Below are 15455 nucleotides of genomic sequence, written 5' to 3' on the forward strand. Positions count from 1 at the left end.
TCCAATAACGCTAAATAATAATCGCTGTTGATTGTCTTTTTCTTTATTCAGTCAATTATTAACAAATATCAAATTTCCATTTTCAATTCAAATTTGGATTAATATTGAAATAAGCCTTCTGATTACTGTCGAATATAATTTATATGAAATGTATTTTTAATCAATTGGTCAACAAAATTAATAATTTTATGACTAGCCCCACCTTGGGCGCCAATAGAAATGATTTCTCTGGAATATGAGAACTATTTCCTGAATAATAATCTGATATTTGTTTGAATTTTGAAAAATTTCGGGTTAGGTTCTAGTCGCAGAATATAAATTTTGAGAATTCAAATTTAGAATTATATTTATTTTTTTGCAATTATTTAACTACAAATTTCCATCAATCAATGAACTATATAACAACAAATTAAAAAATTACTTATCTCATTAATGAATTCGTTTCAGCTTCCTCATTGGTTCTACTTTCAATTCATCAATACCGTATTCTATAAACTCCACTTCATCCAGTTTTCATCAATCAAATATTCTTCTTTTTTATGCCACCTAATTGAATTTTAACTTTCCGAAACAATTTTTAATTACATTAGAAAACATATTTCTAATTTTGGATATAGTATAATTAATTAACATAAATGATTACAAATTATTTTAACCGATTATCTATGAATCTTATTCGATAATTTTCAATTTAAGAATTATCAATAGATTTTTTCCAGTTGCTTCTCTATTTCAATATTTTATCCGAAACCATAACAATATCTTCCGTTATACGTCAAAGTCCAGGGTTCCCCTTCACTATATCTACGCAAAAATATCAACACGACGATATCTCGAACTTTATCCCGATATATTACAGATCGATTCCATCGCTACCCCTTTTATTTAATTGTCCACCCCAAAGACAAACCTATACCATTACCAGACAGTGAAACAAAAATCCGGATAAACATGTCGCAAACGCATTATCGATCGTCAAAAAATCGAGTTATGAAATAATTGGATTTCCATCGATGATGAACGCGACTAGTCCGAGGGAGATACATACGAATCCCACCAACTGTTAAAAACAAATGTGCGCTGTCAATTGAATGAGTTCATATACGGGCCATTTACGTCGGAAAGAGGGGTCCATTATTATTTATGTGCGAAGGTAGCCCGAAACACTGGCGAACGAATGGGAATTTTGATCCGGATTGCGTCGCTCTCGATTTCGCATTCATCACCTGATGAATTCCAGGACGCCCCATGCTAATCCAGGAATTGATTACACGTTGAAATATCGCTCTATCACACGGTGGAAAAGGTAAATGCGGGCGTTGGAGCGTTTCGCTAATAATAAAAATATCGGGACAGATTACTATTTCATTTTGGGTCATGCGTATACCAAAAATATTTCGCGAATGCGGTTAATCTATATTTCAATTGTCATGTTTTGTACACCATTTATGATCTCAGAATCTCGTTCCAACTCCGAATACTTTTTTCCAAATTTCTACCTGACGTTTTTTTTTCTTGCTTTTTTTCGTTTTGTTCTTCTATTATCTTGATGTGTTCTTATAATCTATTGTTTTGTTCTTCCATTTTCCCAATTATTTCTTATATTTAATTTCACCATAAATTGTAACTACATCTCGTTTGTATTAGTTTTAGTTACTTTATTCATCTCCATTCAATCTAATTTTTTTTTATGTAGACAATTATAAACAAGTTTCTATTTTTAATTCAAATTTCGATTAATATTCGAATGAGCCTTTCGATTACTGCTCAATATGATTATATATTCAACCGAATTGGCAAAAAAAAATTTATTATGACTATCGAGCCCCGCGTTGGGCGCCATTTGATATGATTTCTCAAGAATATGAAATCTGTGAAATTCCAGGATGCCTCATGCTAATCCAGGAATTGATTACACGTTGAAATATCGCTCTATCACACGGTGGAAAAGGTAAATGCGGGCGTTGGAGCGTTTCGCTAATAATAAAAATATCGGGACAGATTACTATTTCATTTTGAGTCATGCGTATACCAAAAATATTTCGCGAATGCGGTTAATCTATATTTCAATTGTCATGTTTTGTACACCATTTATGATCTCAGAATCTCGTTCCAACTCCGAATACTTTTTTCCAAATTTCTACCTGACGTTTTTTTTTCTTGCTTTTTTTCGTTTTGTTCTTCTATTATCTTGATGTGTTCTTATAATCTATTGTTTTGTTCTTCCATTTTCCCAATTATTTCTTATATTTAATTTCACCATAAATTGTAACTACATCTCGTTTGTATTAGTTTTAGTTACTTTATTCATCTCCATTCAATCTAATTTTTTTTTATGTAGACAATTATAAACAAGTTTCTATTTTTAATTCAAATTTCGATTAATATTCGAATGAGCCTTTCGATTACTGCTCAATATGATTATATATTCAACCGAATTGGCAAAAAAAAATTATTATGACTATCGAGCCCCGCGTTGGGCGCCATTTGATATGATTTCTCAAGAATATGAAATCTATGAAATTCCAGGACGCCCCATGCTAATCCAGGAATTGATTACACGTTGAAATATCGCTCTATCACACGGTGGAAAAGGTAAATGCGGGCGTTGGAGCGTTTCGCTAATAATAAAAATATCGGGACAGATTACTATTTCATTTTGGGTCATGCGTATACCAAAAATATTACGCGAATGCGGTTAATCTATATTTCAATTGTCATGTTTTGTACAACATTAATGATCTCAGAATCTCGTTCCAACTTCGAATACTTTTTTCCAAATTTCTACCTGACGTTTCTTTTTCTTGCTTTTTTTCGTTTTGTTCTTCTATTATCTTGATGTGTTCTTATAATCTATTGTTTTGTTCTTCCATTTTCCCAATTATTTCTTATATTTAATTTCACCATAAATTGTAACTACATCTCGTTTTTATTAGTTTTAGTTACTTTATTCATCTCCATTCAATCTAATTTTTTTTATGTAGACAATTATAAACAAGTTTCTATTTTTAATTCAAATTTCGATTAATATTCGAATGAGCCTTTCGATTACTGCTCAATATGATTATATATTCAACCGAATTGGCAAAATAAAATTTATTATTACTATCGAGCCCCGCGTTGGGCGCCATTTGATATGATTTCTCAAGAATATGAAATCTATGAAATTCCAGGATGCCCCATGCTAATCCAGGAATTGATTACACGTTGAAATATCGCTCTATCACACGGTGGAAAAGGTAAATGCGGGCGTTGGAGAGTTTCGCTAATAATAAAAATATCGGGACAGATTACTGTTTCATTTTGGGTCAAGCGTATGCCAAAAATATTTCGCGAATGCGGTTTATCTATATTTCATTTGTCATGTTTTGTACACTTTTTATAATCTCAAAATCTCGTTCCAACTTCGAATACTTTTTTCCAAATTTCTACCTGACGTTTCATTTTCTTGCTTTGATCTTCTGTTTTTTTTTCGTTTTGTTCTTCTATTATCTTGATGTGTTCTTATAATCTTTTGTTTTGTTCTTCCATTTTCCCAATTATTTCTTATATTTAATTTCACCATAAATTGTAACTACATCACGTTTGTATTAGTTTTAGTTACTTTATTCATCTCCATTTAATCTATTTTTTTTTATGTAGACAATTATAAACAAATATCAAATTTTCATTTCTAATTCAAATTTTGATTAATATTCGAATGAGCCTTTCGATTATTGTTCAATATAATTATATATTTAACCGAATTGGCAAAAAAAAATTGTATTATGACTATCGAGCCCTGCGTTGGGCGCCATTTGATATGATTCCTCAAGAATATGAAATCTATGAAATTCCAGGATGCCCCATGCATTTCCAGGAATTGATTACACCTTGAAATATCGCTCTATCACACGGTGGAAAAGGTAAATGCGGGCGTTGGAGAGTTTCGCTAATAATAAAAATATCGGGACAGATTACCGTTTCATTTTGGGTCATGCGTATACCAAAAATATTTCGCGAATGCGGTTAATCTATATTTCAATTGTCATGTTTTGTACACCATTTGTGATCTCAGAATCTCGTTTTAACTTCGAATACTTTTTTCCAAATTTCTACCTGACGTTTCTTTTTCTTGCTTTGATCTTCTGTTTTTTTCGTTTGGTTCTTCTATTATCTTGATGTGTTCCTATAATCTATTGTTTTGTTCTTCCATTTTCCCAATTATTTCTTATATTTAATTTCAGCATAAATTGTAACTACATCTCGTTTGTATTAGTTTTAGTTACTTTATTCATCTCCATTCAATCTAATTTTTTTTTATGTAGACAATTATAAACAAATATCAAATTTCTATTTTCAATTCAAATTTTGATAAATATTCGAATGAGCCTTTCGATTACTGTTCAATATAATTATATATTTAACCGAATTGGTAAAAAAAATTATTATGACTATCGCCATTGGGCGACATTTGATATGATTCCTCGAAAATATGAAATCTATGAAATTCCAGGACGCCCCATACTAATCCAGGAATTGATTACACGTTGAAATATCGCTCTATCACACGGTGGAAAAGGTAAATGCGGGCGTTGGAGCGTTTCGCTAATAATAAAAATATCGGGACAGATTACTATTTCATTTTGAGTCATGCGTATACCAAAAATATTTCGCGAATGCGGTTAATCTATATTTCAATTTTCATGTTTTGTACACTATTTATAATCTCAGAATCTCGTTCCAACTTCGAATACTTTTTTTCAAATTTCTACCTGACATTTCTTTTTCTTGTTTTGTTTCCTCGTTATCTCGATGTGTTCTTCTAATCTATTGTTTTGTTGTTCTATTTTCCCAATGATATCTCCTTTGAATTTCACCATAAATTGTAACAACATCTCGTTGGTATTAATTTTAGTTACTCTATTTATCTTTATTTCATCTATTCTTTTTTTTTATTTAGTGAATTATAAACAAATATCGAATTGTCATTTTCAATTAAAATTTTGACTAATCTTAGAATGAGCCTTTTGATAACTGTTCAATATAATTCATATGAAATATATTTTCAACCAAATTGGCAAAAAATGATCATTTTATTACTATCGAGCCCCGCGTTGAGCGCCAAATGATATGATTTCTCTAGAAATTGGAAGCTTTGTAATTCCAGGACGCCCCATGCTAATCCAGAAACTGATTACACGTTGAACTATCGCTCTATCACACGGTGAAAAAGGTACATGCAGCGCTGGAGCGTTCCGCTAATAATAAAATATCGGGACAGATTAATAATTTCATTTTCGGTCATGCGAATACCAAAAATATTTCGGAAGTTTTCCGCAAATGCGGTTAATCAATTGTCATAATTTGTACTCTATTTATATGATAAATGTCAAACCGACATATGACTCAATATGCTTCTATGAATATTTTATACTGGTCAATTTGGATGTCACGTTTCAAAACTTCTATTCTTTCCATATAGTCCAATCATTTTTGCGAAAAGAGGGGGTTAACTATAATACAAAGTTTTTTTTTCAGAAACGCCCTGTTTCTCGAGAACGAATCAAGATTTCTATGATCTGCTTTCTGATAACTAATTATTCCGAAAAAAGAAAGCAACAGTCCTTGAAGATTTATATTTTAAGTCTTACAGTTATTTTTATTCATTTACAATTTAGATGGTTCTTGAGATGCCTTTAGTGAGCATCGATTTTGGGACACAATTTCTTCCATTTTACAATGACAAAATAACAATAAATGAAAGTTAACGTGTCTCTTACCGTTACTCTTTACGAAATTTTCATTGTATACAAATTTTTGACAACTTTTGTAATAACGGCCGTCCCTCTTGATATACAGGGTATATATGAACAGTTGCGATAAAATTTAGTCAAAGGATTGAGTTGGACCGATAGACTTTTTTTTGTTCAAGAGGTCATATTTCACAACATATTAAAAATTCAGAAAAATTAACCGGTGACAATTTTTCCATTAGGGTGCTGCCATGTCTTTTCATCTTGCTTGGATCAAAAAGTGCACATGTTTTATTACATCCACTGAAGACATGCAAGAATAAAATATGATCTGCAGATGTTTCATTTGAAATTTATTTCAATACTCCGAAAAAATCCAAAGCACTGACGCGGAAACTGCACTCTTGGATATACCTACAAAAAGTTCTGTGGTCTCTCGTGTCGGAATTGGTGCATGAATTAATGAGAGCTCAAAAATCCCGATTTTACGTCATTTTCTTTTTCATTTTCTGAGTTCTTACCTATTGCTGGAATGCTTTTTTGAATCGGACTAGTTTTCGTTTTTTTGTTAAGGATTAATTCTGAAAATTTAAGTGAAATGAAACAAAAATGTGGAAGAATCATTGAAATATCTCTAGAAATGAAAAAGTTATGGGACTTTGAAGTTGCGCTTGGAAGAATAATTTCATAGTACGTGTAAGTGTCGTGACGTCACACACTAGACGACTGGTATTGGCAGAGTGCTTACGAATTCATTGGTGTACAATCACTTGTGCCGTTCGTGTCGTGTTTTTTTCGTTAAACGATGGTTGAAATAACTTACTATATACATACATATAAATTACTTTTTTCTCTTTTTACTTTTTACTCCTCACATAAATATGTTTTGCCATTGATAGACTTCAACAACCAGTACTCAACTACAAACTGTTTATGATACGTTTTTTAAATAAATCATCTTTATAAGTTGAACCATGATGAAGCGAACTCAAAAGTAGATACTTACTTGAAAAGTTTAACTCCTTTTATTTCTGCACTGACATAAGATGGATTTGAAGAAAAAAACTCCATCACTGCGAATATATCTATTTTAGGCAAATTTTCACTTTGTCCTTTCACGAAGCCTTTTTTTTATGGTGACATAAAAACAAAACTCGAGTTAAAACTACACTGAACAACTACAAACGGCGCGAAAGCCTTGGCGCGGCTAAGTATTCAAACGTAATTTATGGTGTAGCGATCACAGGCAAGAGCCGTGACGTCACAGACCAAAGACGTTCCGCGCTAAAATACGTAAATTTAAATAATCTTTTTCTCAGTCATTTATTGATGGATTTTCAAAAATTTTTCACTCATTTATCAGTTTTGCTCTATATTTTGATTCTATCGTGTCAAAAATAGTATTATCAACATCACTAATTTAGTCCATTGTTAATAAATTCAGCTCAAAAAAGAACATGTTCCATTAACTTTTGTTCTGAAATTAGATATTCAGTGAAAATAATTTATTACCACCAACAAGAATCGAAATTCAAAGATTTATTTCATTGTGATCTTGTAGTAACGAATTATGGTGATAAAAAAGCTGGTGAATCCATTCGTATAAAGATATACAACTCTTCGATGCAACTTGATTTGGCGCACTGCAGTATGCGTCCTAATTTTGGTAGCGTGTGAACTTGCCAAAGAAGTTGTAATGCGGGTTTATCCTTCATGACGACAATTTTACTCAATTTTTTTTTTCGATAACCTCATATTTTAAATCAAGAATGCGTCTTACGCTATCCTCCCAATCAGAATATTGGAAAACCGTGCACTATCAGAAAGTCAATATATCCGGGACAGACTTCATTCCCATCTGCACCACGTGGCGCAAAACAGGACAACGCATTCCAGATCAGGCACCAACATATCAGCATGATTTATGTGTTATGTTCAACGGTTATGATTGCTATTCCTGCATTCAAATGCGTGGTGCAGTGTTCATTGTAATTCACCGAAATTTAGCCGGTGCAGGTGCTAATGACCAGGATGCTGTACTGATTCTGTCAGTTTTATGGGGTAGTAAAACTTTGGAAATCGACTTAATTGGTAATTTCTATATCGAGGTCATTATGTGCTCCATTGCGATCTCTTCACATAATTAATTCATATTATGGTTGATTTACATCATACCTTCTGTCCGATTTCCTTTTAGATGTAACAAATTGTCATGAAGATACTTTTCACTCAATCTGAGAATATTTGATGAAAAAAAAAAGAAAAACAAAAAAATGAATTCAATTATTACATGTTACGTCAACACAATGTCGTTCATCATACTCTTGGAATGAATTTCTGTAGGAAATGAAAAAAGACATATGGAAATAATGAAGGCATGCTTGGAAGATTCGTTTTTTTCCTTTCGATATACAGGGTTAGAACTATTTAGAGGGCCACTACAGGGATATCGAAAACCTTTAGAAAGACAGGGGTGTTTCAGATCCGAAATATCTCCATTGGTTCCCGAGATATCTCGAAAAAACTGAAAATCGAGATTTTCTTTTTTTTTCTGTATGACTCATTTGTTTTTGGAGATAACCTCACGAAATTTGATTTATAGCCATCCAATATAGAGATACTAATGATGTCTTCAGATTTCCATTGTTTCAGAAATGCGTTAGTTAAGTGATGATTTCACATAACAACTCTTCAAATTTGCGTACCTAGACCCGATATTTTTGTAGACTGTGATACATTGTTGAATTCGTATTATTTTTCTTTATCACCTCATAGAGTGAACCAATATGGCGTCCATAAGAAAAAAAAAGTGACTATCGCATCTCTGAAGCAATGGAAAACAAACAAAAATAAACTGACGATCCATTAGAATCTCTATATTCTAACCGAATTTTTGGGAATTTTTATTTCCAGAAACGAATGAGTTATACAGAAAAAAATCTCGATTTTCAGTTTTTTCAATATGTCCGGGAACCATGCCAGGTATTTTGGATCTGTTAACACCAACACACTTATCCCTAAATAATTCTACTTTTTTGTAATTTAAGCCACCCTGTATCTCTAACGGTTTTTGATATCTCTGTAGTGCCCCTCTAAATAGTTCTAATCCTGTATACCATTCAAATATTCATTTGTTTTGGATGGAATCGATATTTTTATTGAAATGCAAAATATGAATCTTTTTACAACGAACTCGACACCCTACAAAAATTCTGCCCTTCTTAGATTTTCTTGCATTTGGAAAATTCTGTGCTTCGGACACATATAAATTGAACTTATTTCTTCCTGGAGTCATAACAAGTGAACCTCCCTTTATATTTTATTGATATTTGGCACACGTGATTCTTATTTAATGCTCAAATTCATTTTTCAATACTCAAAAGCAACAACCTAGTCTGGCTACAAATAAATACGAAAAGATTGTATCCTCGAAACAATAACCTTCAATCGGAATTTTGAATATCTGTGTGCATATTCGAGAAGAGAACAAAAAACTAAATTGAAACGTGTGCTTTAGATTTCTGCCGAGACACTTTTATTGCACGAGCTTTCAAGTGGAATTCATGGTTACTTGGATTCCAAAAAGTGGGTATTTATACGTGACCATTGAATCCATAATAATTCAAAATTAACAAAAAAAATCTAAATACATCAGCTTTATTCTCTAAAGGTGCAGACCAATTCATTGTTTATTTTCCGGTGCTGAACTATTTGTAATAAGGACAAAATAACGCCTACTTTATGTACAAAATTCGAAATTTATATTGCTTGTTATTATTTTTTATGTTCCATAGTAAAATATGAATTGTAGATATTTCCATGAACAAATACATAACCTATGGATTTGTGTCCAAACTTTCAATTTATTATTTAGTATTCATGTTTGTTTTGTTTAATTGGTTGTTTTCGAAATTATGTAGTTAACTGTTTAAATTAGAACAAATTTTACCTTATTCTTTTCAATTATATAACTGAAACAAGAAACAATTTTCGAGCATTATCAATTTAAAATTATCTACAAACGGGGTGTGACTTTTTTTATTAATTACATGTAAGTACTTGAACAATAAACAATAATTCAAAAATTATTTGGTAATCTTAAAACAATTAGAGATTCAATATTTTCGATCATTTATTATTGAAAGTCATTTAAAACACAACTTCATCATTGAATAAGTTCCATGTGTTCCAAATATCAATAAAATATACAGGTGGTCAGCTTGATATAACCCCAGGATGAAATGAGTGAGTATTAAAAACTCCTGTATCTCTGTAACAAAGACAGTCAGAGCCAATTAATAACTAGAACCCCCTCGGTGTACTCTATTTGAGTTTCGTATTTCCGTTTCCCATTCAAACAGCCTGTATGATAATAATATAAATGCATTATATTTTATTCTATTCTTGTTAAATATATTATATTCATTTATGTTTTCAACAAATATAATTAGGTTCCTTATATTTTTTTTCAAATTGAAGATTCTGTGGAAAAATCATTAACACTTAAGATTGAGAAAACCTTTCTCTTGAGTGTGAATATTTTTTTGCGATTAACCATGTTTCACCAATGTTATTGTCATTTTCAGAAACTAGAGGTCGTTCTACATTCTGAAGATGATAAAATAATAACTGCATCTTGAGTAAGTACTGTTATAATATTATTAATAATTAATTCTTACGAAGGTATGTATAATGGAGACTCAAAATATTTTATCTTATTGTATTTTTTAATAAACGTGAATATCATTTTTTACGCTAAAAATATTGGTTGAAAATTCAAATAGTCAAATTATTTCTTTGAGAACTAGAGCAGTTACTTTTCCAGATACCATTCCTGCCCAGCACTGGCCAAACTGGCATAAGACGGTTTTACCAAACATGCCTTCGGCTACAAAGGCTTTAATTTTATTTCTTCCTACATCGAAACACTCAAATATTTTCATTTGACCCTCAGTATACATTATTCACTGGATTGTCATTGAATAATGTACAATACTTAGAACTTTGAGGGTTACCTTTCGATGGAAACTTCTACAAAAAGTTTACGTGAATGTTCCAAAAAACGCCTTAGGGATGGTTCGACCCATAAGATCCACGGGATCAACTTTCTTTCGTGAATTAAATATCAATTCAGTTAATAGATAAACACGAAGGTGATCGATGTGTACTTAAATTTTTCATCTCATTTCAGGCCATCGCAATGAAATATTTAAAATTTTAGCTTTATTTGTAATTTGGATAAGGATTAAGAAAATTGAAAAAAGTACTATGTCAAAAAACTAATGACGTGAATTGGCAAATCGAACAAATTATGCATTATTCATGTAGTTCATTGACTCGATTTCATTCACGATATCTAATTAGCTTTTTATCGACTGAAAATGGTCGTCTAGAAATGAAAATTTGATATGGAGAAAGAAAAAATCATATCATGCGAATACCAGAGGTTATTTAGCGTTATTTGTAGATTTTCAGCTATTTTAAATCGACAAATACAAGGTGTCCCAAAGAAAGTTCATTAATTATGAAAATACACATTTGGGAATGTATTTCCTAAAAATAAATGTCTACTCTTTCGTTCACGACATTCATTTTATCTACAAAAAAAGTCCATGTGGCGACTAGGCAACTATTCTCCTTGATGGCTCTCATTTTATGGCAAATATTCTGTTTTGATTAGACCAGGGAAGTTGATTTACCAACGTGAATTTTAGATTTAAAGAAAAAATCCCACAGGTAAAATTCTATAGGCGTTGAATCAGGTATTGGGGGGGTCAATGAATGTCACCTTTCCTAGAGATTCATTTGCCTGTCAAGAACTCGTGACAGAAAAACATTGGACATGTGTAGAAATGCTCCATCCTGCTGGAACCATGTTCTTTGGTTATAGCACGGGAAATTCTGCAGTTTGGCCCATCATATAATTGATGAAAACCTCGAATATTGAGGAAATGTCTTCGTGCTATAGTCGCAGAATTACCATTTTTGAAAAATTCGCACAACGCACGATTCGCTCCCAAGAAAACCCCAAGCCACTTAATTCCCAAGAGTCAGGCTTCCGATAGATTCACCTCTTGTGCATCCGAGTCGTTGCGTTCACGCAGTCATTTAAAAATAAGGTTTTTTTTTGAGACACTTTGTATTCCAATTTTGAAAATGAAAACAAAAGTAAATGAACAAAAAGGCAAATACGTAGAGTTTATGGTTTTAATTGTGATGAAAGGTGTCTTTAGTTTATCGTATTTTTCTCAAGAATTGTCCCTTTTTTTGTTATTACAAATTTTTATTTTGATAATTTTATTGAGGTTAAGAGAAAGTAGTGTTATGGATTATTTTTACTCAAAAAATTGTAGTCGTTAAGAATTGAATTCAAGAATTTTTTTCAAGATGAGTGATTTTATTGTTTGATTGTTATATAATTTTTTAATTTTAATTAAGAGTAGGTTAGATAGGTTGTTGATTCTACAGAATTTTTTGTGAACCGAACTAAGAACGAGTTTCTTATATTTTTTTATTATATTGAAAAGTCAAATTTTTTTTTAATATCAGGTGTGTGAATAAGTCTTTCCCGTTTTTTGTAAGAGATGGCGCCACCAATACTGTGCGAGTATTTAATGGTTACATATGTCATAATCAAAGCTTATTCATCTGTCAACAATTCCACACTAACACATTAGTTGAAATTTTTTCGCATCATAAATTTTTGAAATCGTGAAAATGTCGAAATTTGAGCCGAGTCGACGTCATTTGCGGGAAGTTTCACTTTATTGGTTCAATTTGAAGAAATCTGCTGCCGAGGCGCATCGGTTGCTTCAGGAAGCTTATGGAGAAGGTTGTGTCGATGATTCAAGTGTTCGCGGATGGTTTCGACGCTTCAAAAGTGGCGATTTCGACGTGGAAGACAAGGAGCGTTCCGGGCGGCCGCAAATCTTTGAAGATCAAGAATTTGCGACTTTGCTTGATGAAGATTCGTGTCAAACGCAAGAAGAACTTGCTGAAGCATTGGGAGTTGACCGAACAACCATTTCCAAGCGTTTGAAAGCCATGGGAATGATCCAAAAGCAAGGAAATTGGGTGCCGTACGAACTGAAGCTGAGAGACGTCGAACGGCGTTTTTTCACTTGCGAACAGCTGCTTCAGCGACATAAAAGAAAGGGTTTTCTGCATCGTATCGTGACTGGCGATGAAAAGTGGATCCGTTACGATAATCAGAAGCGAAGAAAATCATGGGGACTACCCGGCCATGCATCATCATCGACGGCCAAGCCAAATATTCATGGCGCCAAGCTCATGCTCTGTATATGGTGGGACCAGCTAGGTGTGGTTTACTATGAGCTTCTGAAACCGAATGAAAGGATCACAGGCGAGGTCTATCGACGACAATTGATGCGTTTGAGCCGCGCACTGCGAGAAAAACGGCCACAATACTCCGACAGGCACGACAAAGTTATTTTGCAACATGACAATGCTTGCCCACATGTCGCACAGCCGGTGAAAACATACTTAGAAACGCTCAAATGGGAAGTCCTACCCCACCCGCCGTATAGTCCAGACATTGCTCCGTCTGATTACCATCTCTTCAGATCGATGACGCATGGCCTGGCTGACCAGCACTTCCATTCCTACGAGGAAGCCAAAAAATGGGTGGATGACTGGATAGAGGCCCAACCGGTCGAATTTTTTCGCAACGGGATTCGTATGTTGCCAGAAAGATGGGGAAAAGTTGTAGCTAGCGATGGCCAATACTTTCAATAATTCATTTGTAACTATTTTTTCACAATAAAGGCTCAAAATTTGAAAAAAAACGGGAAAGACTCATTCACACACCTTATAGGATCTTCATATTAAATTTGAAATCACAATTTATACTATTCTAAATTATAAAACAATAGTCGATCCATAACAGTAGCTATGCTAAACTCCGCTGATATGTATTTTTTCCTTTAATAAAGGCAATTTATTATTATTATTTTATTATTATTATGTAAAAGGTTCCTAACTTTTGTTGAAAAATTTAATTAAATGTAGGGAATTGTATAAAATGACTTCACTCTCATCTTGATAACAATCGCAGAAAAATTAAAATTACAAGAGACAACAAAATTTATGAACAAAATATAAAATTCATTTCATATGTTATAATCCTTCAGCGGAATACTACAAAAAAAGTTCATGAGGTGAAAATGGGAATGACCTCTGAAATAATATCACCCTGTTGCTTGTTACAATTACTCGATTTACTTGACGATTTGAATCCTAAAACGTAACCTTTATTTCAAATTTGATCTTAATTTAATATCTCTAAAACTGACAGAGTTATGAAGAAAATATCTTTAAACTTTAACGCTTCAGTTCGGTAACGAAGTTTTTGCTGACTGATGTTTATGCAGAAAAAAACCTTTATTTTGACCTGAAAAATACGCACCTGAAATCTTGATATCAAATTTCGAAAAAAGTATTTTTTGCTCTTCTATTTGTCTCTGCGTCCATTTCGACCTTTAGGAATATATTTTCAAAGGGTTATCAACATGCCCACTTGAAAATACAATTTCGGTTAATTTACAGAGGTTGCAATTATGAAATAATCATTTTTATGGTCATTTTCCTGGGAGATATTCATTCGGATGACAAACTCTGGAGCTGACGATGTTGTAAGAGTACACAGTAGATATAACGTTGTTAAACTCGAACCGCTTATGCACATATTCGGCTAAAGATTATACATATGTGAAAGTAAACAGCAGTTCAAGTTATTATATTTGTCAATGTAATGAGAAGGTATCAATGTTTACATTGAAAAATTAAACAAAGATGTTATCACCGATATGAGAGAACCCTAATTGTTTTTATGGGTAACTTAGCAGGTACTTGGGATCTCTATTCATTCAATTTGCTTATTGATGTGGTAGTTTTTTGAGGCATTTTGTTTGAAAGTATGTATGTAGTTCTTTTTGATGTATTAGTCTCAAATATACTACTCTCCAAAAGGGAGGGAACTCTGAATTTTTCGAATAACACGGGTACAGGCCGAGTCTTTGACTTGTACATATATTTCTGAGGTCAAAAGAAACACTTTTTCCTTAACCATTTCTTTCGATTCAGCTCAGTTGAAAAGATACAGGCTATTGAAAATCCATAAAAAAAAGATTTTTCGGTTATATTATATATTATAATGGTTTTATCGAAGGCAATGATTTTTTGGAATATAGTTTTTAGTTCATATTCAAATTTTTCATTTTCTGCATAATGACTATTATTATATTCCATAAAAATGCCAGAAATTTGAAGAACTTAAATTGAATTAAAAGTAATTTGAACGTTCATTGAAGAATATTTGATCTTTTTTTTTTTTCTCCTATCATGGGCCGTTTTCGACTAATTAGATCTTGAAAAAATTTCTGTGTAGTACTAAAAATTGGGTACTTTGGCTAAATGCAACTATTTTGAAAAGACACAGAAATGAATATTTGCTATTGTCACGAATCAAATTTTTGCTTTATTTTTCATTTCCACAAATTATTTTGTCTTCGAATATTATTTTAACTTTTTACGATATATTATATATTAAAACTGAAAAATTCTTTCAAATTACATGACTTTTATACATAAATAAAGAATATTTTTTGCTTGTTGTAAAACACATAATTAAAAAAACGACAATAACTCAAGAAATCTTTTCTATTATGATAAAATGTGCAGTTGTATGTTTTTTTCAATAAT

At 32.2% G+C, this 15455-nt stretch overlaps 1 protein-coding gene across 2 annotated transcripts in view; it reads left to right on the forward strand.

Annotated features, from left to right (window-relative positions):
• LOC123678246 (muscleblind-like protein) overlaps positions 1-15455 on the forward strand; it is a 440933-nt gene that overhangs the window by 14972 nt on the left and 410506 nt on the right. Inside the window, exon 2 of one of the 2 annotated variants that reach the window (XM_045615156.1) lies at positions 10322-10375. The exons of the other annotated variant lie outside the window; for it this stretch is intronic. The gene's annotated coding sequence lies outside the window, so the exon portion shown is untranslated. The remainder of the gene's footprint in view (positions 1-10321; positions 10376-15455) is intronic. 2 annotated transcript variants of the gene reach the window in all.

The sequence above is a fragment of the Harmonia axyridis genome, chromosome 4, assembly GCF_914767665.1.
Source record: "Harmonia axyridis chromosome 4, icHarAxyr1.1, whole genome shotgun sequence".
In the NCBI taxonomy this organism is placed as follows: domain Eukaryota; kingdom Metazoa; phylum Arthropoda; class Insecta; order Coleoptera; family Coccinellidae; genus Harmonia; species Harmonia axyridis.